Source organism: Salvelinus namaycush, unplaced genomic scaffold (assembly GCF_016432855.1).
Source record: "Salvelinus namaycush isolate Seneca unplaced genomic scaffold, SaNama_1.0 Scaffold79, whole genome shotgun sequence".
Lineage (NCBI taxonomy): Eukaryota > Metazoa > Chordata > Actinopteri > Salmoniformes > Salmonidae > Salvelinus > Salvelinus namaycush.
Window position 1 is genome coordinate 366,024 of NW_024061519.1, and position 24,285 is coordinate 390,308.

The 24,285-nt window shown below is 46.9% G+C and overlaps 1 protein-coding gene and 1 pseudogene across 1 annotated transcript in view; both read right to left on the reverse strand.

Moving 5' to 3' along the window:
* The window catches only part of LOC120042827, a 22,017-nt pseudogene extending 20,677 nt beyond the window's left edge, over nt 1-1,340 (reverse strand).
* LOC120042820 (cell migration inducing hyaluronidase 1) overlaps nt 1-24,285 on the reverse strand; it is a 190,474-nt gene that overhangs the window by 161,162 nt on the left and 5,027 nt on the right. The gene's annotated exons all lie outside the window — the stretch shown is intronic.

The following is a 24,285-nucleotide window of genomic DNA, read 5'->3' on the forward strand; positions in this document are numbered from 1 at the left end:
ACAGCAGCTTTACTGTTTCCTATAGCAGGTTATCACAGACTAACAGCAGCTTTACTGTTTCCTATAGCAGGTTATCACAGACTAACAGCAGCTTTACTGTTTCCTATAGCAGGTTATCATAGACTAACAGCAGCTTTACTGTTTCCTATAGCAGGTTATCCCAGACTAACAGCAGCTTTACTGTTTCCTATAGCAGGTTATTATAGACTAACAGCAGCTTTACTGTTTCCTATAGCAGGTTATCATAGACTAACAGCAGCTTTACTGTTTCCTATAGCAGGTTATTATAGACTAACAGCAGCTTTACTGTTTCCTATAGCAGGTTATTATAGACTAACAGCAGCTTTACTGTTTCCTATAGCAGGTTATCCCAGACTAACAGCAGCTTTACTGTTTCCTATAGCAGGTTATCCCAGACTAACAGCAGCTTTACTGTTTCCTATAGCAGGTTATCCCAGACTAACAGCAGCTTTACTGTTTCCTATAGCAGGTTATCATAGACTAACAGCAGCTTTACTGTTTCCTATAGCAGGTTATCCCAGACTAACAGCAGCTTTACTGTTTCCTATAGCAGGTTATCACAGACTAACAGCAGCTTGTGTGTGTATGAGTGTTTATGCGTGCCTGTTTTTGTGCGTACTTGGTGCATATGCACCCGCACATGAGATTGTGTGTCTGAGTCTGTGTGTGTGCTCGCACAAAATGTGCGCAGGCAAGTGTGTGTGTGTGTATGTGTGTGTGTTTATACGGTCCTCCCACATTAGCTCATCTCATCCTAAATTAGCCTGATTTTCAAACTCATTAGACATGTAAATTGATCAGGGACTTTTCAATGCTGACATTTACATTTGAAACAGATTTTTTCTCTCACACCTTTTCTTCATCTTCCCTGTTTTCCCACTTTTAATGTGTTCCTCTTCAAAGACTTGCTGGTGTTGCCTTGGAGCATTCCTCAGAGCGGTCCTGAAAGCCTACTCTTCCCACCCTTCCTTGTAAATTCCTCCCCCACCCAGGGCAGTGCCGCCCAGCCCCAACGGAGGACTGAGAGGGCAGTGCCGCCCAGACCCAACGGAGGACTGAGAGGGCAGTGCCGCCCAGCCCCAACGGAGGACTGAGAGGGCAGTGCCGCCCAGCCCCAACGGAGGACTGAGAGGGCAGTGCCGCCCAGCCCCAACGGAGGACTGAGAGGGCAGTGCCGCCCAGCCCCAACGGAGGACTGAGAGGGCAGTGCCGCCCAGCCCCAACGGAGGACTGAGAGGGCAGTGCCGCCCAGCCCCAACGGAGGACTGAGAGGGCAGTGCCGCCCAGCCCCAACGGAGGACTGAGAGGGCAGTGCCCATCTTACAAGGGCCACCACACCCCCTGACCTGGCATAAAGAGCGGAGACTGACAGAAGTATGTGTGTATCTCTCACTCTTACACACACACACACACAATGGCCATAGCAGTGTAGTCTGGAGTCCTGTACCCATTAACTGAATGTCCATGCCAACTGCTCACAATGGTTGTACCTGAATGCGAGCACACACGCACACACACACACACACACACACACACACACACACACACACACACACACACACACACACACACACACACACACACACACACACACACACACACACACACACACACAGAATAGTAGATACACACAGCCACGTAGACCTAACAATAGTGGAAAAAGGCCTGGGAATCCTCAATACACCAGAATACTGCTTTTGAACCATAGTCCATTTCATGCATAAATACAGAAGAATAAAGCCTGAGAATTAAAGGTTTGATTTCTAAACATGACATATAATCTTGAACCGTAGTTCAGAAACCTCAACATGAGTTGTGCTTATGAACCGTAGTTCACATCACACACAATACGGAGGTATTCAATCTTTCCTAGTGAATGTTAAGTTTTGCATAACGTGTCAAAGGCACTTTACTACGGTTTAAACGACACATCTGAGTGGCAGCAGATTGCTCTCGTGTGTGTGGAAGCATTGTGGAGAAAGAAAGCACAGTAACAAGCCGGGGAAGATGTCCCATTGTCCTATTCATTAGCCTGGTACACACACCCGTACACACACCCGTACATACACCCGTACACTCGCACCTGTAGACTACTCATCACACAGAGGACAGAGTGATGGGGAGATCAGCCAATAAAAAAGATATAGAGAGAAGAGAGAGAGAAATCGGATCAGACCAAGAGAGAGATGAGAAAGGCAGAGTGGTGACAACAAATCTAATCCTCTAGGGGTGAGGTGAGGTTCCACCAATCAAGGTCTTTCCATCCAATCAACTTGCGGAGCTTAGATCCAGATCCTCCCCCAACAAAGGAGCACAATATGGAACTAAATCCATCATGTTGCATTCAATCCAGCAGGAAATGGATTCCCTATAAAGAAGGTGACTGCTTACGTTACGTCAAACAGGAATGTATCATTTTGTAACACAGATTTGCCTGAACTTGGGTTCACCGCGAATAACGCTAGATCGAATTACAGATACTTGGGAGGAGGAGAGCAGAGGAGGACAAAGACATGACAGGAGAGATGTGTTTGTGTAACTGACACCTTAACTCTGGTTGAGAATGTCATTCTCCAGACAGATTGGACTTAAGTAACAGACATGAAAATGCTCTGTACAGTAGGATCGGGTTAGCTGTGTGTGTGTGTGTGTGTGTGTGTGTGTGTGTGTGTGTGTGTGTGTGTGTGTGTGTGTGTGTGTGTGTGTGTGTGTGTGTGTGTGTGTGTGTGTGTGTGTGTGTGTGTGTGTGTGCTCTAGATAGATTTAACTGATAGTAACACAAACATAAAGCCACAAAGACAATGTACTGTAGGATCAGGTTAGTGATGTTGTTAACAATACACTACTACGTGTCAGCATGTCTCTCTCCTGGTTGACTAAACAGGCTGTTTAGAAACAACACTGTCATGTTGAAATGATGCAAGGCAGCATCGAGGCACACACACACACACACACACACACACCACACAGAACCTTTGACCCTAACCTGATGTGACTGACTTTCAACCTGAGTTGTCTGCATGACTCCAGAACAAATTATACCTCTGAGCTAAATCTCATAGCTAACATCAATCTTCTGGGCCCGTGTTCTCAAACCCAGTAGAAGTGCTGGTCTAGGGTCAGTTTACAGTCTAAATCATAATGATTATGAAGGGGTATCTGATTCTGATTCAGCATTCCTACTCAGATGCTTTGTGTATATGCACTCAGGGGCCGTACGCGTCAAGCGTCTCTGAGATGCTTTGTGAATATGCGCCCAGGGGCCGTACGCGTCAAGCGTCTCTGAGATGCTTTGTGAATATGCGCCCAGGGGCCGTACGCGTCAAGCGTCTCTGAGATGCTTTGTGAATATGCACTCAGGGGCCGTACGTGTCAAGCGTCTCTGAGATGCTTTGTGAATATGCGCCCAGGGACCGTACGCGTCAAGCGTCTCTGAGATGCTTTGTGAATATGCGCCCAGGGGCCGTACGCGTCAAGCGTCTCTGAGATGCTTTGTGAATATGCGCCCAGGGGCCGTACGTGTCAAGCGTCTCTGAGATGCTTTGTGAATATGCGCCCAGGGGCCGTACGTGTCAAGCGTCTCTGAGATGCTTTGTGAATATGCGCCCAGGGACCGTACGCGTCAAGCGTCTCTGAGATGCTTTGTGAATATGCACTCAGGGGCCGTACGCGTCAAGCGTCTCTGAGATGCTTTGTGAATATGCGCCCAGGGGCCGTACGCGTCAAGCGTCTCTGAGATGCTTTGTGAATATGCGCCCAGGGGCCGTACGCGTCAAGCGTCTCTGAGATGCTTTGTGAATATGCGCCCAGGGGCCGTACGCGTCAAGCGTCTCTGAGATGCTTTGTGAATATGCACTCAGGGGCCGTACGCGTCAAGCGTCTCTGAGATGCTTTGTGAATATGCACTCAGGGGCCGTACGCGTCAAGCGTCTCTGAGATGCTTTGTGAATATGCGCCCAGGGACCGTACGCGTCAAGCGTCTCTGAGATGCTTTGTGAATATGCACCCAGGGACCGTACGCGTCAAGCGTCTCTGAGATGCTTTGTGAATATGCGCCCAGGGGCCGTACGCGTCAAGCGTCTCTGAGATGCTTTGTGAATATGCGCCCAGGGGCCGTACGCGTCAAGCGTCTCTGAGATGCTTTGTGAATATGCACTCAGGGGCCGTACGCGTCAAGCGTCTCTGAGATGCTTTGTGTATATGCGCCCAGGGGCCGTACGCGTCAAGCGTCTCTGAGATGCTTTGTGAATATGCGCCCAGGGGCCGTACGCGTCAAGCGTCTCTGAGATGCTTTGTGAATATGCACCCAGGGGCCGTACGCGTCAAGCGTCTCTGAGATGCTTTGTGAATATGCACTCAGGGGCCGTACGCGTCAAGCGTCTCTGAGATGCTTTGTGAATATGCACTCAGGGGCCGTACGCGTCAAGCGTCTCTGAGATGCTTTGTGAATATGCACTCAGGGGCCGTACGCGTCAAGCGTCTCTGAGATGCTTTGTGAATATGCGCCCAGGGGCCGTACGCGTCAAGCGTCTCTGAGATGCTTTGTGAATATGCGCCCAGGGGCCGTACGCGTCAAGCGTCTCTGAGATGCTTTGTGAATATGCGCCCAGGGGCCGTACGCGTCAAGCGTCTCTGAGATGCTTTGTGAATATGCACTCAGGGGCCGTACGCGTCAAGCGTCTCTGAGATGCTTTGTGAATATGCACTCAGGGACCGTACGCGTCAAGCGTCTCTGAGATGCTTTGTGAATATGCGCCCAGGGGCCGTACGCGTCAAGCGTCTCTGAGATGCTTTGTGAATATGCGCCCAGGGGCCGTACGCGTCAAGCGTCTCTGAGATGCTTTGTGAATATGCACTCAGGGGCCGTACGCGTCAAGCGTCTCTGAGATGCTTTGTGTATATGCGCCCAGGGGCCGTACGCGTCAAGCGTCTCTGAGATGCTTTGTGAATATGCGCCCAGGGGCCGTACGCGTCAAGCGTCTCTGAGATGCTTTGTGAATATGCACCCAGGGGCCGTACGCGTCAAGCGTCTCTGAGATGCTTTGTGAATATGCACTCAGGGGCCGTACGCGTCAAGCGTCTCTGAGATGCTTTGTGAATATGCACTCAGGGGCCGTACGCGTCAAGCGTCTCTGAGATGCTTTGTGAATATGCACTCAGGGGCCGTACGCGTCAAGCGTCTCTGAGATGCTTTGTGAATATGCGCCCAGGGGCCGTACGCGTCAAGCGTCTCTGAGATGCTTTGTGAATATGCGCCCAGGGGCCGTACGCGTCAAGCGTCTCTGAGATGCTTTGTGAATATGCGCCCAGGGGCCGTACGCGTCAAGCGTCTCTGAGATGCTTTGTGAATATGCACTCAGGGGCCGTACGCGTCAAGCGTCTCTGAGATGCTTTGTGAATATGCACTCAGGGACCGTACGCGTCAAGCGTCTCTGAGATGCTTTGTGAATATGCGCCCAGGGGCCGTACGCGTCAAGCGTCTCTGAGATGCTTTGTGAATATGCGCCCAGGGGCCGTACGCGTCAAGCGTCTCTGAGATGCTTTGTGAATATGCACCCAGGGACCGTACGCGTCAAGCGTCTGAGATGCTTTGTGAATATGCACTCAGGGGCCGTACGCGTCAAGCGTCTCTGAGATGCTTTGTGAATATGCACCCAGGGACCGTACGCGTCAAGCGTCTCTGAGATGCTTTGTGAATATGCGCCCAGGGACCGTACGCGTCAAGCGTCTCTGAGATGCTTTGTGAATATGCACTCAGGGGCCGTACGCGTCAAGCGTCTCTGAGATGCTTTGTGAATATGCGCCCAGGGGCCGTACGCGTCAAGCGTCTCTGAGATGCTTTGTGAATATGCGCCCAGGGACCGTACGTGTCAAGCGTCTCTGAGATGCTTTGTGAATATGCGCCCAGGGACCGTACGCGTCAAGCGTCTCTGAGATGCTTTGTGAATATGCGCCCAGGGGCCGTACGCGTCAAGCGTCTCTGAGATGCTTTGTGAATATGCACCCAGGGGCCGTACGCGTCAAGCGTCTCTGAGATGCTTTGTGAATATGCACTCAGGGGCCGTACGCGTCAAGCGTCTCTGAGATGCTTTGTGAATATGCACTCAGGGGCCGTACGCGTCAAGCGTCTCTGAGATGCTTTGTGAATATGCGCCCAGGGGCCGTACGCGTCAAGCGTCTGAGATGCTTTGTGAATATGCGCCCAGGGGCCGTACGCGTCAAGCGTCTGAGATGCTTTGTGAATATGCGCCCAGGGGCCGTACGCGTCAAGCGTCTCTGAGATGCTTTGTGAATATGCGCCCAGGGACCGTACGCGTCAAGCGTCTCTGAGATGCTTTGTGAATATGCGCCCAGGGGCCGTACGCGTCAAGCGTCTCTGAGATGCTTTGTGTATATGCGCCCAGGGACCGTACGCGTCAAGCGTCTCTGAGATGCTTTGTGAATATGCGCCCAGGGACCGTACGCGTCAAGCGTCTCTGAGATGCTTTGTGAATATGCGCCCAGGGGCCGTACGCGTCAAGCGTCTCTGAGATGCTTTGTGAATATGCGCCCAGGGACCGTACGCGTCAAGCGTCTGAGATGCTTTGTGAATATGCGCCCAGGGACCGTACGCGTCAAGCGTCTCTGAGATGCTTTGTGAATATGCGCCCAGGGGCCGTACGCGTCAAGCGTCTCTGAGATGCTTTGTGAATATGCACTCAGGGGCCGTACGCGTCAAGCGTCTCTGAGATGCTTTGTGAATATGCACTCAGGGGCCGTACGCGTCAAGCGTCTCTGAGATGCTTTGTGAATATGCGCCCAGGGGCCGTACGCGTCAAGCGTCTCTGAGATGCTTTGTGTATATGCGCCCAGGGGCCGTACGCGTCAAGCGTCTCTGAGATGCTTTGTGAATATGCACCCAGGGGCCGTACGTGTCAAGCGTCTGAGATGCTTTGTGAATATGCGCCCAGGGGCCGTACGCGTCAAGCGTCTGAGATGCTTTGTGAATATGCGCCCAGGGGCCGTACGCGTCAAGCGTCTCTGAGATGCTTTGTGAATATGCGCCCAGGGGCCGTACGCGTCAAGCGTCTGAGATGCTTTGTGAATATGCACTCAGGGACCGTACGCGTCAAGCGTCTCTGAGATGCTTTGTGAATATGCACCCAGGGGCCGTACGCGTCAAGCGTCTCTGAGATGCTTTGTGAATATGCGCCCAGGGGCCGTACGCGTCAAGCGTCTCTGAGATGCTTTGTGAATATGCACTCAGGGACCGTACGCGTCAAGCGTCTCTGATTGGGAGTGCTGACTTAGGATCAGTTTGGCCTTTTAGATCACAGATCACAATTATTAAGAATACATGGATGAAAACATACTCTGAGATGCTTTGAGGCCCTGGTCTGAGGGATTGTCATTGCGTAAGCTTTAGTTCAGTGAACCACCTCTGCTACAGTGGCTCAGACACAAAGAAGAAAATAGGAGAGTCCCCAAAGCACACTGACCCCCATTTACTCTCTAGTAAAAACTCATGAAGACATTCTTCCATTAAACTCAAACCCAAATATTACCATGCTCCATAAAGGGAGTTTTTGGCTGAGAGTGCAGGGTGAATATTTAGAGGGAGAAACGACACACACGATACTCAGGGTGAATAGTTAGAGAGAGAAACGACACACACGATACTCAGGGTGAATAGTTAGAGAGAGAAACGACACACACGATACTCAGGGTGAATATTTAGAGGGAGAAACGACACACACGATACTCAGGGTGAATAGTTAGAGGGAGATGTCATATTGGGCAGTACAAAATGTGATAAAGTACTGTTCCTAGGCAGTCATTGAAAATAAGAATTTGTTCTTGCCTAGTTCTTGCCTGACTTGCCTAGTTAAATAAAGGTAAATTTTTTTTTACAAATATCCAAGGTTGACACAAACTGGATCCAGAGATGGAGAGGAGAAAGACTGGTCACTCTCTCAACACCAAGCCAACAGCAAAACATCTCTCATCTTTGTTCCATCTCTTTACCATGTGGACATGCTCACTCTGTTGCACTCTCTACCCTGCTGAGCACCCACTACACACACACACACACACACACACAGCTATAGTAAGGAGTGCATTCTACAGCAGTGCACTGGACCATATTCTACCTGGGAAGCGTGTGTGTGTGTGTGTGTGTGTGTGTGTGTGTGTGTGTGTGTGTGTGTGTGTGTGTGTGTGTGTGTGTGTGTGTGTGTGTGTGTGTGTGTGTGTTTGTGCCTGCGAGCTTGTGTGCCTACAAGTGTGTGTGTGTGTGTGTGTGTGTGTGTGTGTGTGTGTGTGTGCGTGTGTTTATGCCTGCGAGATTGTGTGCCTACACGTGTGTTTGTGCCTGCGAGGGTGTGTGTGTGTGTGTGTGTGTGTGTGTGTGTGTGTGTGTGTGTGTGTGTGTGTGTGTGTGTGTGTGTGTGTGTGTGTGTGTGTGTGTGTGTGTGTGCGTGTGAATGCATCCATTCACTCCTCTCATCTCCTCTCCAGATGAGTCCAGACTCTAGCCAGCCTTTCCTATTTCACCTGGCTCTCTACCATGGAATCTACAGCCCCAATGTACCTCAACAGGAAAAAACACACATTAACCATTATGCAACATAAACGTTCATTAATATGACAAAATAGCATGCTTAATAACAGCTGTCAGATATCACAGCATTATTTAGCATTATTAAAGATATGTCAATGTACATACAAACATACTCCATCCAGCCTGTTGGTGGATCAGTATTCTCCTACACATACTATTCTACTCTGTATGTCACACACACAATATCTGTGTATGTCAGAGGAAATGTTGACTTGATCTAAGGGTCAACAGTAGTTCTGCTACCCTCAGCACACACACACACACACACACACACACGAGCTGATTTAAAGAGGATAGCATGCACACACACACAGGCAGGCCCCAACAATTCACACCAAAGCCATCCTGGTGCCATAACATGCTGGGCTAGCACATACAGTGACCTCCACCCAGCCAAACCCCTGAAAACAGAGAGAGAGAGAGAGAGTGAGAGTGTACTGATCAAAACCTTTGTCAAAGCACAGGCTCAGTGAGCACAGTGTTGCCATTGAGAAGGGTAGACACAGGAAAACCTGGCTCCCTGTAGAGGAAAGGCTGTGCAACCACTGCACCACAGCAGAACCCAAGACAGAGCTGCATTTCCTGACTAAATGTAAAAAATATTAAACAATTAAGTGTCATTTCCCCAAATTTGAAACCCTTATTGAAGGTTTCAAAGACCTCTCTGATGAGAATAGGCGACCTGTCCTGTTGGGGGAAGACTCAGAGAGCTGTGGGTTGGCAGCACACTACATTGCTGCCTGCCATAAGACGAGGGACAGTGTCTAACAGACCAAACAACCTGCACATGTCCTCTATGTTATTGTTATTGTCCATTGTATGGTTATTTTTACCCTTGATTATTGTTGTTACTGATTGTCCGTTGACAAAGTATGCTTTGGCAATATGTACATTGTTACATCATGCCAATAAGGCAATTTAAATGAAGAGAGAGATGAAATTAGAGGGCTGAGAAACGGAGAGGAGAAACATCTGTGGAGAGAAGTTCGGGCGCTCGAGTGACTCATCGGTCTAAGGTGCTGCATCTCAGTGCAAGAGGCGACACTACAGTCCCTGGTTCAAATCCAGGCTGAATCACATCCGGCCATGATTGGGAGTCGCATAGGGCGGCGCACAATTGGCCCAGCGTCGTCCGGGTTTGGCCGGGGTAGGCCGGCATTGTAAACAAGAATTTGTTCATAACTGACTTGCCTAGTTAAATAAAATAAATAAATAAATAAAATAAATAAATAAGTGCTGTGGGCTGTAGAAGCCCCATTTGGGGGGGAACATGGAGATGTACTGGGGGTTGTAGAATCCCCATGGTAACAGTACAGCATCAAGACTACTGTGGGTTGTAGAAGCCCCAGGGTAACAGTACAGCATCAAGACTACTGTGGGTTGTAGAATCCCCATGGTAACAGTACAGCATCAGGACTACTGTGTGACTCACCAGCATAACAACCAGCGCTACCAAGGGCATAAAAAGCCTGAACACACAAACACAATAAAGTGCCTGCACCTAGCCAAGGGTAGAACACACACACCAAGGACACCTTGTAAGCTACCCTCTCCCTGGCTCTGCTTTTAATGAAAGGTAAATGTGAATCAACATTATGTTCAGGTGGCGGAAGTCTGTTCTTACTGCTAACCTTCCAGCCTTGTAGCCTTTTCATCCCTATAGCTGCTTTAATCACTAAAGAAAACCCTCATTTGCCTAATTCATGTCACCTATTCTGGGTCTGCAGCCCAACTGGCACCCTATTCCCTATATAGTGCACTACTTTTGACCAGGGCCCATAGAGTGCCATTTGGGACGCAGCCCATGTCTACGTATCCCATCGGAACACACAGATGGTATTACATACTCTCACCCCCACGAACATAAAGAAATGAATCTGAAATGCCAAGCTGTGTATAATAGGTTACTCTCCCCTCAGCTGTAGCTTCTCATCTTAACCATGAGACAAGGGCTGGGGCTTGAATGGCACCCGATTCCCTATACTGTATAGTCCACTACATTTGACTGGAGCCCTATGAGCCCTTGTCAAAAGTAGTGCACATTGTAAGGACTAGGGTGGCATTTGGGACGCAGGCAAGGTGACGGTAGAAATTGTGTAAATCCCTGAATCAAAAGAAAAGCAGCTTTAATGAGAGAGAGAGAGAGAGAGAGAGAGAGAGAGAGAGAGAGAGAGAGAGAGAGAGAGAGAGAGAGAGAGAGAGAGAGAGAGAGAGACAGAGAGAAAGAGAGAGAGAGAGAAAGAGAGAAAGAGAGAGAGACAGAGAGGGAGAGAGAGAGATAGGGGGGTAGCACAGAGAGATGGAGTGGGAGAGAGAGAGACAGATAGGGAGAGAGAGAGAGATAGGGGGGTAGCACAGATATAGAGGGGGGATGAGAGAGAAAAGGGGGGTTGAGTCAGTGTGTGTAGGCATGTGTGTGCGTGTGTGTCCATTTGTCTCTCTGTAAATAGGCTCAGGCTGTCATACTTGAGTAAAAGTAAAGATACCTTAATAGAAAATGACTCAAGTAAAAGGGAAAGTCATCCAGTAAAATACTCCTTTAGTAAAAGTCTAAAAGTATTTGGTTTCAAATATACTTAGTACTTAGGTATCAAAATTAAATATAATTTCTACAATAAAGTAAAAGTATAAATAATTTCAAATTCTTTACATAAAGTAAATCAGATGGTACCATGTTCTTGTTTATTTTGCCAGGGGAACACTGCAACACTCAGACATCATTTACAGATAGCCAGGGGAACACTCCAACACTCAGACATCATTTACAGATAGCCAGGGGAACACTCCAACACTCAGACATCATTTACAGATAGCCAGGGGAACACTCCAACACTCAGACATCATTTACAGATAGCCAGGGGAACACTCCAACACTCAGACATCATTTACAGATAGCCAGGGGAACACTCCAACACTCAGTCATCATTTACAGATAGCCAGGGGAACACTCCAACACTCAGACATCATTTACAGATAGCCAGGGGAACACTCCAACACTCAGACATCATTTACAGATAGCCAGGGGAACACTCCAACACTCAGACATCATTTACAGATAGCCAGGGGAACACTCCAACACTCAGACATCATTTACAGATAGCCAGGGGAACAGATCAGAGGAAGTAGGGATAATGAGGGATGAGCTTTTGATAAGTCTGTGAATTGGACCATTTTCCTGTTCTGCTAAAGAATTTAAAATGTACTTTTGGTTGTCAGGTGTAAAAAGTACATGTATGGAGTAAAAAAGTACATTATTTTCTTTAGGAATGTAGTGAAGTAAAAGTAAAAGTTGTCAAAAATATAAATAGTAAAGTACAGATATCCCAAAAAACTACTTTAAAGTACTTTAAAGTATTTTTACTTATGGTGGTGAGGCTCTCTGACACGCTGCTCTCTGACACGCTGCTCTCTGGCACGCTGCTCTCTGACACGCTGCTCTCTGACACGCTGCTCTCTGACACGCTGCTCTCTGACACGCTGCTCTCTGACACGCTGCTCTCTGACACGCTGCTCTCTGACACGCTGCTCTCTGACACGCTGCTCAAGCCCTATAGGCCCTGGTCAAAATACGTGCACTAGCCTATACAGGGAATAAGGTGCCTTCGTGACAGCCCAGAATACGATATGATACTCACAACAACAAAACAGACAAGAAAGTCCCTCTCATACAGCTGTGGGCTGGAGGGTTTAACTGTTCCCAGAAATCAACTGACGGGTTGATTGATAGTTTCACTGAAGGTTTGTCTGTTTCTCATTCTACACAGAAGCCCATGAAGTAAGACACTGATGAGTTACACACCATCAATTCAAAAACTGCTCTCTCTCTCTCTCTCACACACACACACACACACACACACACACACACTTGATCAACCTGCCAGTGTCCTACAGTGCTCTCTACCCAGCCTCCACATGGTTGACATCAGCCAGTCCTCTCTACCCAGCCTCCACATGGTTGACATCAGCCAGTCCTCTCTACCCAGCCTCCACATGGATGACATCAGCCAGTCCTCTCTACCCAGCCTCCACATAGTTGGCATCAGCCAGTCCTCTCTACCCAGCCTCCACATAGTTGGCATCAGCCAGTCCTCTCTACCCAGCCTCCACATAGTTGGCATCAGCCAGTCCTCTCTACCCAGCCTCCACATAGTTGGCATCAGCCAGTCCTCTCTACCCAGCCTCCACATGGTTGGCATCAGCCAGTCCTCTCTACCCAGCCTCCACATGGTTGACATCAGCCAGTCCTCTCTACCCAGCCTCCACATGGTTGACATCAGCCAGTCCTCTCTACCCAGCCTCCACATGGTTGACATCAGCCAGTCCTCTCTACCCAGCCTCCACATGGATGACATCAGCCAGTCCTCTCTACCCAGCCTCCACATAGTTGGCATCAGCCAGTCCTCTCTACCCAGCCTCCACATAGTTGGCATCAGCCAGTCCTCTCTACCCAGCCTCCACATAGTTGGCATCAGCCAGTCCTCTCTACCCAGCCTCCACATAGTTGGCATCAGCCAGTCCTCTCTACCCAGCCTCCACATAGTTGGCATCAGCCAGTCCTCTCTACCCAGCCTCCACATGGTTGGCATCAGCTAGTCCTCTCTACCCAGCCTCCACATGGTTGACATCAGCCAGTCCTCTCTACCCAGCCTCCACATGGTTGGCATCAGCCAGTCCTCTTTACCCAGCCTCCACATAATTGGCATCAGCCAGTCCTCTCTACCCAGCCTCCACATGGTTGGCATCAGCCAGTCCTCTCTACCCAGCCTCCACATGGTTGACATCAGCCAGTCCTCTCTACCCAGCCTCCACATGGTTGGCATCAGCCAGTCCTCTTTACCCAGCCTCCACATGGTTGGCATCAGCCAGTCCACTTTACCCAGCCTCCACATAGTTGGCATCAGCCAGTCCTCTCTACCCAGCCTCCACATGGTTGGCATCAGCCAGTCCTCTTTACCCAGCCTCCACATGGTTGGCATCAGCCAGTCCTGTCTACCCAGCCTCCACATGGTTGGCATCAGCCAGTCCTGTCTACCCAGCCTCCACATGGTTGGCATCAGCCAGTCCTCTCTACCCAGCCTCCACATGGTTGGCATCAGCCAGTCCTGTCTACCCAGCCTCCACATGGTTGGCATCAGCCAGTCCTGTCTACCCAGCCTCCACATGGTTGGCATCAGCCAGTCCTCTCTACCCAGCCTCCACATGGTTGGCATCAGCCAGTCCTGTCTACCCAGCCTCCACATGGTTGGCATCAGCCAGTCCTGTCTACCCAGCCTCCACATGGTTGACATCAGCCAGTCCTGTCTACCCAGCCTCCACATGGTTGACATCAGCCAGTCAGTTTTAATACCAGAAACATATGGACTCCATTATTATGATGTATCAGATCTTATTGTTCCACTGCTTCACCAGATCTTCCCTTTCCCTTCTCTTTGGAATATGGCTCCAGTCTGTGTCAGTGTCCTTTTAAATAGCCTCTGCAGGCCAGACCTCTAGAGTCACGAACCTCTGAGATGACTGAAGACTCAGAGTTTTTATTCAGTTCTATAATTATATAGCATGTGAGTTTAAGTATGCCCTTTGTAGCTGGCACATTAAAAAAACATCTTTGAGGACAGTTTGTGTGTGCGTGCGTGTGTCAGTGTGTGTGTGTCAGTGTGTGCGTTTGTGTGTGTGTCAGTGTGTGCGTTTGTGTGTGTGTCAGTGTGTGCGTTTGTGTGTGTGTCAATGTGTGTGTGTCAGTGTGTGCGTTTGTGTGCGTGTGTGTGTGTGTGTGTGTTTGAGGGCCAACAGATGAGAAAGACAAAACAGGACTTACCCACCTCAATTTCTCAGGATGACATCACTCCTACCCAAAACGCAGGGTGATTAGTCAGAGATAGGCCTATCAGTGGGACGGACAGCAGCGGGGACAATGATGGGAGCAGGGTGACATTGCCCCTAGATGCTGATCTTGTGTCAGTTTGGCATTTTCCCCACTAATGGTTAAGGTTAGGATTGGGGGAGGGGAAGCTGATCCTGGATCTGGGCTTCCACTCTGTCTGCAATAGCATCCAGAAGGAAGAGTGTGTTTCTGTGGTGCTGATTATGGTTAGCATATACATATAACACACACACCCACACGTACTGTACATCTGAGAGCACAGAGGTGCACACCCTCTCTCACACACAGGGAGCTTGTTTTCTATTCGTTTTGACACTGCATGCTTTTATTGCTCACTGAGAAGTACTCAGCCTGCCTGAGAATAGCCCCCCCCCCCCCCAGTGTGTGTGTGTGTGTGTGTGTGTGTGTGTGTGTGTGTGTGTGTGTGTGTGTGCGTGCGTGCGTGTGTGGGGGGGGGGGGGGGGGGGGGCTAACCTAGCCTCCATTAACCTCTAACGAGTCACCCTCCCGGATCCGGGATCCTCCTCATCAAAAAAGCTGACTAGCATAGCCTAGCCTAGCGCCACAGGGATATCATATAATACAATTTCATGAAATCACAAGTCCAATACAGCAAATGAAAGATAAACATCTTGACAAACACAATCCAGCCATCATTTCCGATTTTTAAAATGTTTTACAGCGAAAACACAATATATATTTATATTAGCTCACCACAATAGCCAAACACACAACGCCATGTTTTCACCATGTTTTCACCGCCAACATAGCTTTCACAAAACCCACAAATAGAGATAAAATTAATCACTAACCTTTGAACAACTTCATCAGATGACAGTCTTATAACATCATGTTATACAATACATTTATGTTTTGTTCGAAAATGTGCATATTTAGAGGTACAAATCGTGGTTTTACATTGTGAATACGTAGCCATAATGCACCAAATTGTCCGGAGATATTTTGGACAGTCACGTAATCTAACCAAAAAACTCATCATAAACTTTACTAAAAAATACATGTTGTACAGCAAATGAAAGATACACTGGGTCTTAATGCAACCGCTGTGTTAGATTTAAAAAAATAAGTTTAGTACAACGTACAGCATGCAATATTGTGAGACAGTGCCCAACAATTCTCCGCCTTGTTGGAGCCAACACAAACCACAAAAATACGAAATAACATCATAAATATTCTCTTACTTTTGATGATCTTCCATCAGAATGTTGTGCAATGAGTCCTAGTTCCAGAATAAATCGTCGTTTTGTTTTAGAATGTCCATTTCTTCTGTCGAATTAGCAACTTTGGCTAGCCATGTGGAGGGCACATGTCCAAGAACTCTTAGCGCATGGAACGAAAAATTCCAAAAGTCCCAATAAACGTTGAATAAACTGGTCAAACTCGGTTGAAAATCCAACTTTATGATGTTTTTCTCATATGTATCCAATAAAATCCGAGCCGGAGCATTTCGTCGTGTATACCTAACGCATTTCAGAAGACAATGTGAGGTTCCCTGGTGCGCAGTTGAATACTGCCAATAGAGCGGACCTGTCACTCCAAAAGCTCTCATTCGGTCTCACATCAAGCTAGACACCCCATTCAACATTCTACTGCCTGTTGACATCTAGTGGAAGGCGTATGAAGTGCATACAGATCCATAAATATAAGCCAGTTGAATAGGCAGGCCCTGACACAGAGCCCCATTTTCAGAATTTTCACTTCCTGTTTGGAAGTTTGCTGCCAAATGAGTTCTGTTTTACTCACAGATATAATTCAAACAGTTTTAGAAACGTCAGAGTGTTTTCTATCCAATAGTAATAATAATATGCATATTGTATGATCTAGAACAGAGTACGAGGCCGTTTAATTTGGGCACAATTTTTTCCCAAAGTGAAAATAAGAAGTAAACACCTAGCTAGCTAACTGTGTTCTCATTGACAACTCATTGCTCAACCTGTGTAGTCCACAGAGAGGTAAAATACACACACACACACACACACACTGTACATCAACACACCGTAAAGTACACACATACACACAAACACTAGTTGGGATGATCTATAATTAGATGGGTGGCCCAACACAGACTGGATTTTTCCCTAGTTGGGATGATCTATAATTCAGATGGGTGGCCCAACACAGACTGGATTTGTCCCTAGTTGGGATGATCTATAATTAAGATGGGTGGCCCAACACAGACTGGATTTGTCCCTAGTTGGTATGATCTATAATTATGATTGGTGACCCAACAGACTGGATTTGTCCCTAGTTGGGATGATCTATAATTAGATGGGTGGCCCAACACAGACTGGATTTGTCCCTAGTTGGGATGATCTATAATTCAGATGGGTGGCCCAACACAGACTGGATTTGTCCCTAGTTGGGATGATCTATAATTCAGATGGGTGGCCCAACACAGACTGGATTTGTCCCTAGTTGGGATGATCTATAATTCAGATGGGGGGCCCAACACAGACTGGATTTGTCCCTAGTTGGGATGATCTATATTGGGGGGCCCAATTGTCTATATCTGCAATATAAACAATCTATTGCAATGCAACACAACATAATGCAATACTACACTACAAAACATATTGCAATGCAACACAACACAAAATGTCGCAGCGCAAACACAATAACACGTCGCAACATAACATAAAGTGGATCTGTAGTGAGAGGCTGTGAAGTCTATTTAACCAAACAGAAACAGTTCCAAGGACTGGGGCTTCATTTAAAAACAACAAGATGTTTTCATTCACTAAACCTGTTGCTCATTGTTCTCTTACATACCACAGCACACACCCACACTCTTTTACAACAAACACACGCACACGCACACACACAAACACACACACACGCACAGTCACAGAAAACATCACACGTCATAAAGTATCATCGCAGCAGATTCCAGACCAAACATAGTGATTCAAGCTCTTTCAAGCTTCCAATTGAAGGTGCCTATTGAAAATACACAAAGGCGCTCTTAGAAACGGAGGGAGGCGGAGAGGAGAGCTATGAAGCAATAAAAACAACTGAAGTCAGGTCCGTCTGCTACAGCTGCATTACTGCTCAACTACGGTTAGTGTGAAAATGATTCTATTGGAGAGTGAAGAGGAAGACATCTACCTACCATTTAGTACAAAACTAAATCCCTTCCTCAGTGGAATACGTCTACCTGTCAACCTAGCTTTCATTGAACAATCCACAAGACATAATGCCTTGACAATAGCTTAGCTTTAGGATAGAAATAAATACATTTTAAACTGAGTGTTTATGAAAATGTATCACTGAAACACATTGAACTTGTGGAATGAACTCCCTGGTTGGTATGAGATATCAGGCAAATAACCTGACAGCAAACCTTTCTTCTTCCATTTTCTTCTCTTTCTTTCCTTCCCTTTTCAGTTCTATCTATATTCATGCTCTTGTTCTGGGAGGGATGGGTTCTCCCATCTCATAGCCCTCCGGGTGCTGGGGAACTTGAAATATACACACAACCACATGCTCGCACACACATGCTCTCTCTCACACACACACTGGGACCGTGCTCCCACCCATCCAGGACATCTACTTCAAACAATGCCTGAGGAAGGCCTGCAGCATCATCAAGGACCCCCCCCCCCCTCTCCCTCCCCCTTGGGACAATTGAGACATGGATTGTCTATGTGTGCCATTCAAAGGGTGAATGGGCAAGACAAAATATCTAAGTAAGTGCCTTTGAACAGTGTATGGTAGTAGGTGCCAGGCTCACCGGTTTGAGTGTGTCACGAACGGTGTCACGAACGTCAACACTGCTGGGTTTTTCACGCTCAACAGTTTCCTGTGTGTAGCAAGAATGGTCCACCTGTAACGTCCTGACCAGAGTTCTTATGTGTTTTGCTTGTTTAGTGTTGGTCAGGACGTGAGCTGGGTGGGAATTCTATGTTGTGTGTCTAGTTAGTCTGTTTCTGTGTCCAGCCTAATATGGTTCTCAATCAGAGACAGCTGTCAATCGTTGTCCCTGATTGAGAATCATATATAGGTGGCTTGTTTTGTGTTGGGGATGGTGGGTGGTTGTTTCCTGTCTTTGTGTTTTGTCTGCACCAGCTAGGACTGTGACGGTTAGTTTGTTTTGTCATTTTGTATAGTGTCTTGTTTTGTGTTAATTAAATAATGGAAAATTACCACGCTGCACATTGGTCCTCAGATCCTTCTCGCCTCTCCTCGTCTGAGGAGGAGGACGACTTAGACTGCCGTTACACCACCACCCAAAGGACATCCAGCCAACTTGATACAACTGTGGAAAGCATTGGAGTCAACATGGGCCAGCATCCCTGTGGAACACTTGACACCTTGTAGAGTCCATGCCCCGTCAACTCAATATTAGGAAGGTGTTCCTAATGTTTTGTACACTCAGTGTATACATTCATGATACACACACATTATAACTGCTACTTACCAGACTGTTATTAACCTGCTCAGCTTATACACTTACCTCCAATCCCCCCTTGCCCAGAACACATGTACATATTGGACTAGAAATTCTTCCTTCCTGTATTATACTGATGTTAAAATGTTATTCTATTCTACTGAGCCATTTACTTTATGTTAGTATTCTTATATTTTATTATTGGTTATTGTTGTTGCATTGTGGAGAAGGAACCTGCAAGGAAGCATTTCATTGGACGGTGTATACCATGATCCTGTATCTTGTACATACTGTTAGACTAATGTGCGCGCACACACACACACACACACACACACACACACACACACACACACACACACACACACACACACACACACACACACACACACACACACACACACACACACACACACACACACACACACACACACACCTAAGCCCTCAGAGTAGTGGGGTTGAAAGTATGAACATCCTGTAGGGAAGAAAGAGGCCATGCTAGGATACACTCTGTATGGGTCCTGGGCTGACTTAAAACGAATTGAAACCACACACACACCTCCAATGACTGGAGAAACTACATCAGGAAGACATACACATCCCTGGGGTCTCACTTAAAACACACACTGATCTTGTTAACTTATATAAGTATTGAATAAGTAATACATGCTGAAGTGAACAACTACACACTAAACATGCCATTAGCATCATCAGAATCACCTCAACATGACTTATCATCCGAGCAGCTAAATTAGAATATGTCATCAATTCTGCCTCTCCAGCTTTCCTACATTCATTCAGAACACGAGACACACATCTGGGGCTGGTACTGCTGAATTACTAGGATAAACCAACCAGCTAACATCAGAAACAAGCCTTGGGGAGACACAGACAGGCAGACAGACTCACACCTCAACAATGGCATCTGCAACCGGCCTTGGATAGAGATATAGACAGACAGAGAGAGAGAGAGAGACAGACAGACAGAAACAGAGAGAGAGAGAAACAGAGAGAGAGAGCGACAGAGACAAAGAGAGAGAGAGACAGAGAGACAGAGAGACAGAGAGACAGAGAGACACACACTGTGTGCCATACGACAGCCATCAGCTAGATGAGATTGACACGTAGCAGGCAGATGAAAGACCATACTCAGCCCTCTGTTCATTCCTCCCTGCAGTCACATTCTACTGAGGTCTCTCACTTTCATACATCCATTATTCACTACACTACATGGTGTGGCGAGGATACACACACACACCACACACACACACACACACAACCACACACACAACCACACACACAACCACACACACAACCACACACACTGTGATAACAACATGCAGTGCTGGGGATGGACTCATGGAATCTGTGCCTTGCAGAATACTGGGGAGCAAGCTGTCGGGGAGCACTTACACAGCTTTATCTGTGTGTGTATGTATTTGTGGATGCATTTGTATATGTGTGTGTATGTGTGTGTGTATATCTGTGTGTGTGTACTCACCTTGTCATCACAGTCAAGCGGGCTGGATCCACTCTTGTTCCCACAGTCTTCCTGAAACACAGAAAATCACAAGCAAACATTTTGGTTGTTTGTCTATTCAGTTCAGTCCTGTATGAAAACAAATCTAGAAAATGAATGAGATTACATTTCTCTCCCCATTACTTAGATGTTTGTTCTCTTACAGTCTATTCCCTGAGAGCTTGATTCTCTCATTGTATTAGATTGATTCAAGCGTTAAATGTGTTTTTCTTTCCAAAATGGAACCAGTCGAAACCTGGTGATGACCAAATGAATATCCATCAGTCTCCTATGATTTGTGATAGGCTGGATCGAAAAAGTCCTATTTCTCCTCCAGGATGTGACAGTAACTTGTTGGTATTCTACCAGCTCTCTCAATTTCCTATTTTCATCAAGGGAATATGATAGAGTCTCCTTCTCTCTTTCTGTCTATCCTCAACCCTCCCTCTCTCTTTCTCCAATCCCATCTTTTTTCTCTTTTCTTTCAAACCAAATCGCTCTCCAAACCATCCTTCTATTTTCTCCAATCTCTCTCCCTTCCAACCCCTCCCTCTCTCCATCTCCCCTTCTCTCTTACTCCCCCATCTCTCTAACCCAATCTCTCTCCCTTCCAACCCCTCCCTCTCTCCATCTCCCCTGTCTTACTCCCCCCATCTCTCTAACCCAATCTCTCTCCCTTCCAACCCCTCCATCTCCCCTTCTCTCTTACTCCCCCCATCTCTCTAACCCAATCTCTCTCCCTTCCAACCCCTCCATCTCCCCTTCTCTCTTACTCCCCCCATCTCTCTAACCCAATCTCTCTCCCTTCCAACCCCTCCCTCTCTCCATCTCCCCTGTCTTACTCCCCCCATCTCTCTAACCCAATCTCTCTCCCTTCCAACCCCTCCCTCTCTCCATCTCTCCAGCCTCTCTAGGTAGTGACAGGTAGTTTATTCCCTCCTGTTCTGACAGATGTCAGCTTTGACAAACCTGCCTCATCCTCCACAAGGATGACTCTCCTTCCAAGAGATATGGCTCTGTGTATCGCATCCTCTAACTCATTACAACACACACACACACACACACCTACACACTGTGCTGTCAAATTCAAATCTGGCCCTGGAAGCCAGTTCCACAGCTTTTTGTTTTCATTCTTCCTAATCAGGGACTGAATTCAACCTGCGACACTGAGGTCCGGACCTCGTAGGGTCAGAGTTCAATACCCCTGCTCTAGAGGTTGATGCCTTATTTGAGGAATATGTAACATTCTGTCTCTCATGTACCAGAGGAGAGTAGGCGTATACCCTGACTGAACAAAACATTATGAACACCTGCTGAAGGCTAGAGGAGAGTAGGCATATACACTGACTGGACAAAACATTATGAACACCTGCTGAAAACTAGAGGAGAGTAGGCATATACACTGACTGGACAAAACATTATGAACACCTGCTGAAAACTAGAGGAGAGTAGGCGTATACCCTGACTGAACAAAACATTATGAACACCTGCTGAAGGCTAGAGGAGAGTAGGCATATACACTGACTGGACAAAACATTATGAACACCTGCTGAAAACTAGAGGAGAGTAGGCATATACACTGACTGGACAAAACTTTATGAACACCTGCTGAAAGCTAGGAATCTCTTATTGATGTCACTTGTTAAATCCACTTCAATCAGTGTAGATGAAGGCGTGGAGACGGGTTAAATAAGGATGTTAAGCCTTGAGACATGGATAGTGTATGTGTGCCATTCAGAGGGTGAATGGGCAAGACAAAAGGTTTAAGTGTCTTTGAACGGGGCATGGTAGTAGGTGCCAGGCGCACCAGTTTGAGTGTGTCAAGAACTGCAACGCTGCTGGATTTTTCATGTTGAACAGTTTCCCGTGTGTATCAAGAATGGTCCACCACCTAAAGGACATCCATCCAACTTGAAACAACACTGGGAAGCATTGGAGTCAACATGGGCCAGCATCCCTGTGGAACGCTTTCGACACTTTGTAGAGTCCATGCCCCGAGGAATTGAGACTGCTCTGAGGGCATTAATGTTAACACTTGCCATGCAAAATGCTCCCTTAATGATAAATCATCCAAATGTACCCTGTTGCTCCCTTAATGATAAATCATCCAAATGTACCCTGTTGCTCCCTTAATGATAAATCATCCAAATGTACCCTGTTGCTCCCTTAATGATAAATCATCCAAATGTACCCTGTTGCTCCCTTAATGATAAATCATCCAAATGTACCCTGTTGCTCCCTTAATGATAAATCATCCAAATGTACCCTGTTGCTCCCTTAATGATAAATCATCCAAATGTACCCTGTTGCTCCCTTAATGATAAATCATCCAAATGTACCCTGTTGCTCCCTTAATGATAAATCATCCAAATGTACCCTGTTGCTCCCTTAATGATAAATCATCCAAATGTACCCTGTTGCCCGGGTACTTCTATTACTCATCACCAGTCCAACCCTGACACACACACACACACACACACACACAGCAGTCCTCCTGTGTGAGGATAATAAGGCTAGCCTGTCCAAACACATCTCTTGGCAAATTAGCAGTCAGGCTTGCATTTACAGCCAGATGTCCCAACTGTGTGTGTGTGTGTGTGTGTGTGTGTGTGTGTGTGTGTGTGTGTGTGTGTGTGTGTGTGTGTGTGTGTGTGTGTGTGTGTGTGTGTGTGTGTGTGTGTGTGTGTGTGTGTGTGTGTGTGTGTCTCCTCAGGATAAGCCGTAATGAACATGAGGTCAGTGGTGTGATGTTAAGACAGTATGGAGAGCGGGCCGTCTGCATCTTGTCTGACAGAACCATGTCAGGTCAAATGGCTGCTGAGGAACACCCTGATTAGACATGAAGCATTCTTGGCCTATCGTGTTAAGCCTCTAAGGGCTTGTATTAAGATACCAAAACACACACACACACAGAAAATAAAAAATACACACACACAACAAATAAAAAACACACACACACAACAAATAGCAGATAAAAAGGATCCATATGGTTCCTGTCCAACTGGAGAGACTTAAATAGCTTGGCTTGCATTTTGGGTAACAGGAAATGAACTGTTGAATGCCGCTCGCAGTCTAAGGCATATTGTTTTTCTATTAAATCTGAATTCTAAATGTTTTATCCATGTGAGGATTTCATATGGACACATCATCATTCATACACATTTATGCAAACTAGTCTTATTAAATAATGTATGAGTCTACTACTCTACTATCGCAGTTCCAATTGGATATTTCTGTTTGGACAGTGGAACCGCTTTCAGACTACAGTACAAAGTAGCTATACAGTCCTGTGTCAAACAATGTGCAAAAACCTCATTTGTGATGTATATGCCACAGGTGGCTGGTGGCACCTTAAATGGGGAGGATGGGCTCATAGTAATGGCTGGAATGGAATCTATGGAATGATATCAAATGCATGGATTCCATATGTTTGATACCACTCCATTCCAGCCATTATTATGAGCCGTCCTCCCCTCACCAGCCGCCTGTGTGCTTTACTTAGATATGTGCATAACTTACTATAAGCATTAGTGGAGGCTGATGAGGGCAGGATGGCTCATAGTAATGGATGGAATGTAGTGTAATAGAATGGTAACATGTGTTTGGTACCATTCCATATATTCCGTTCCAGACATTACTATGAGCCTGTCCTCCTATTTAAAGTGCCACCAGCCACCACTGGTCTGCATTGATGTCAATAGATGTGTATGGAAATCTTGAGTTACGTGCAAGAACCTAAAGTTAGGATTTTGGCCCAAGTGTCTACAAAGTGTCCTTGTAAGGGCCTTTCTGAGTGTACTTCTAAATCAATGTGACAGATTATGACAACTAAGAAAGGGCAGAGTAAAAGACAGAGAGAG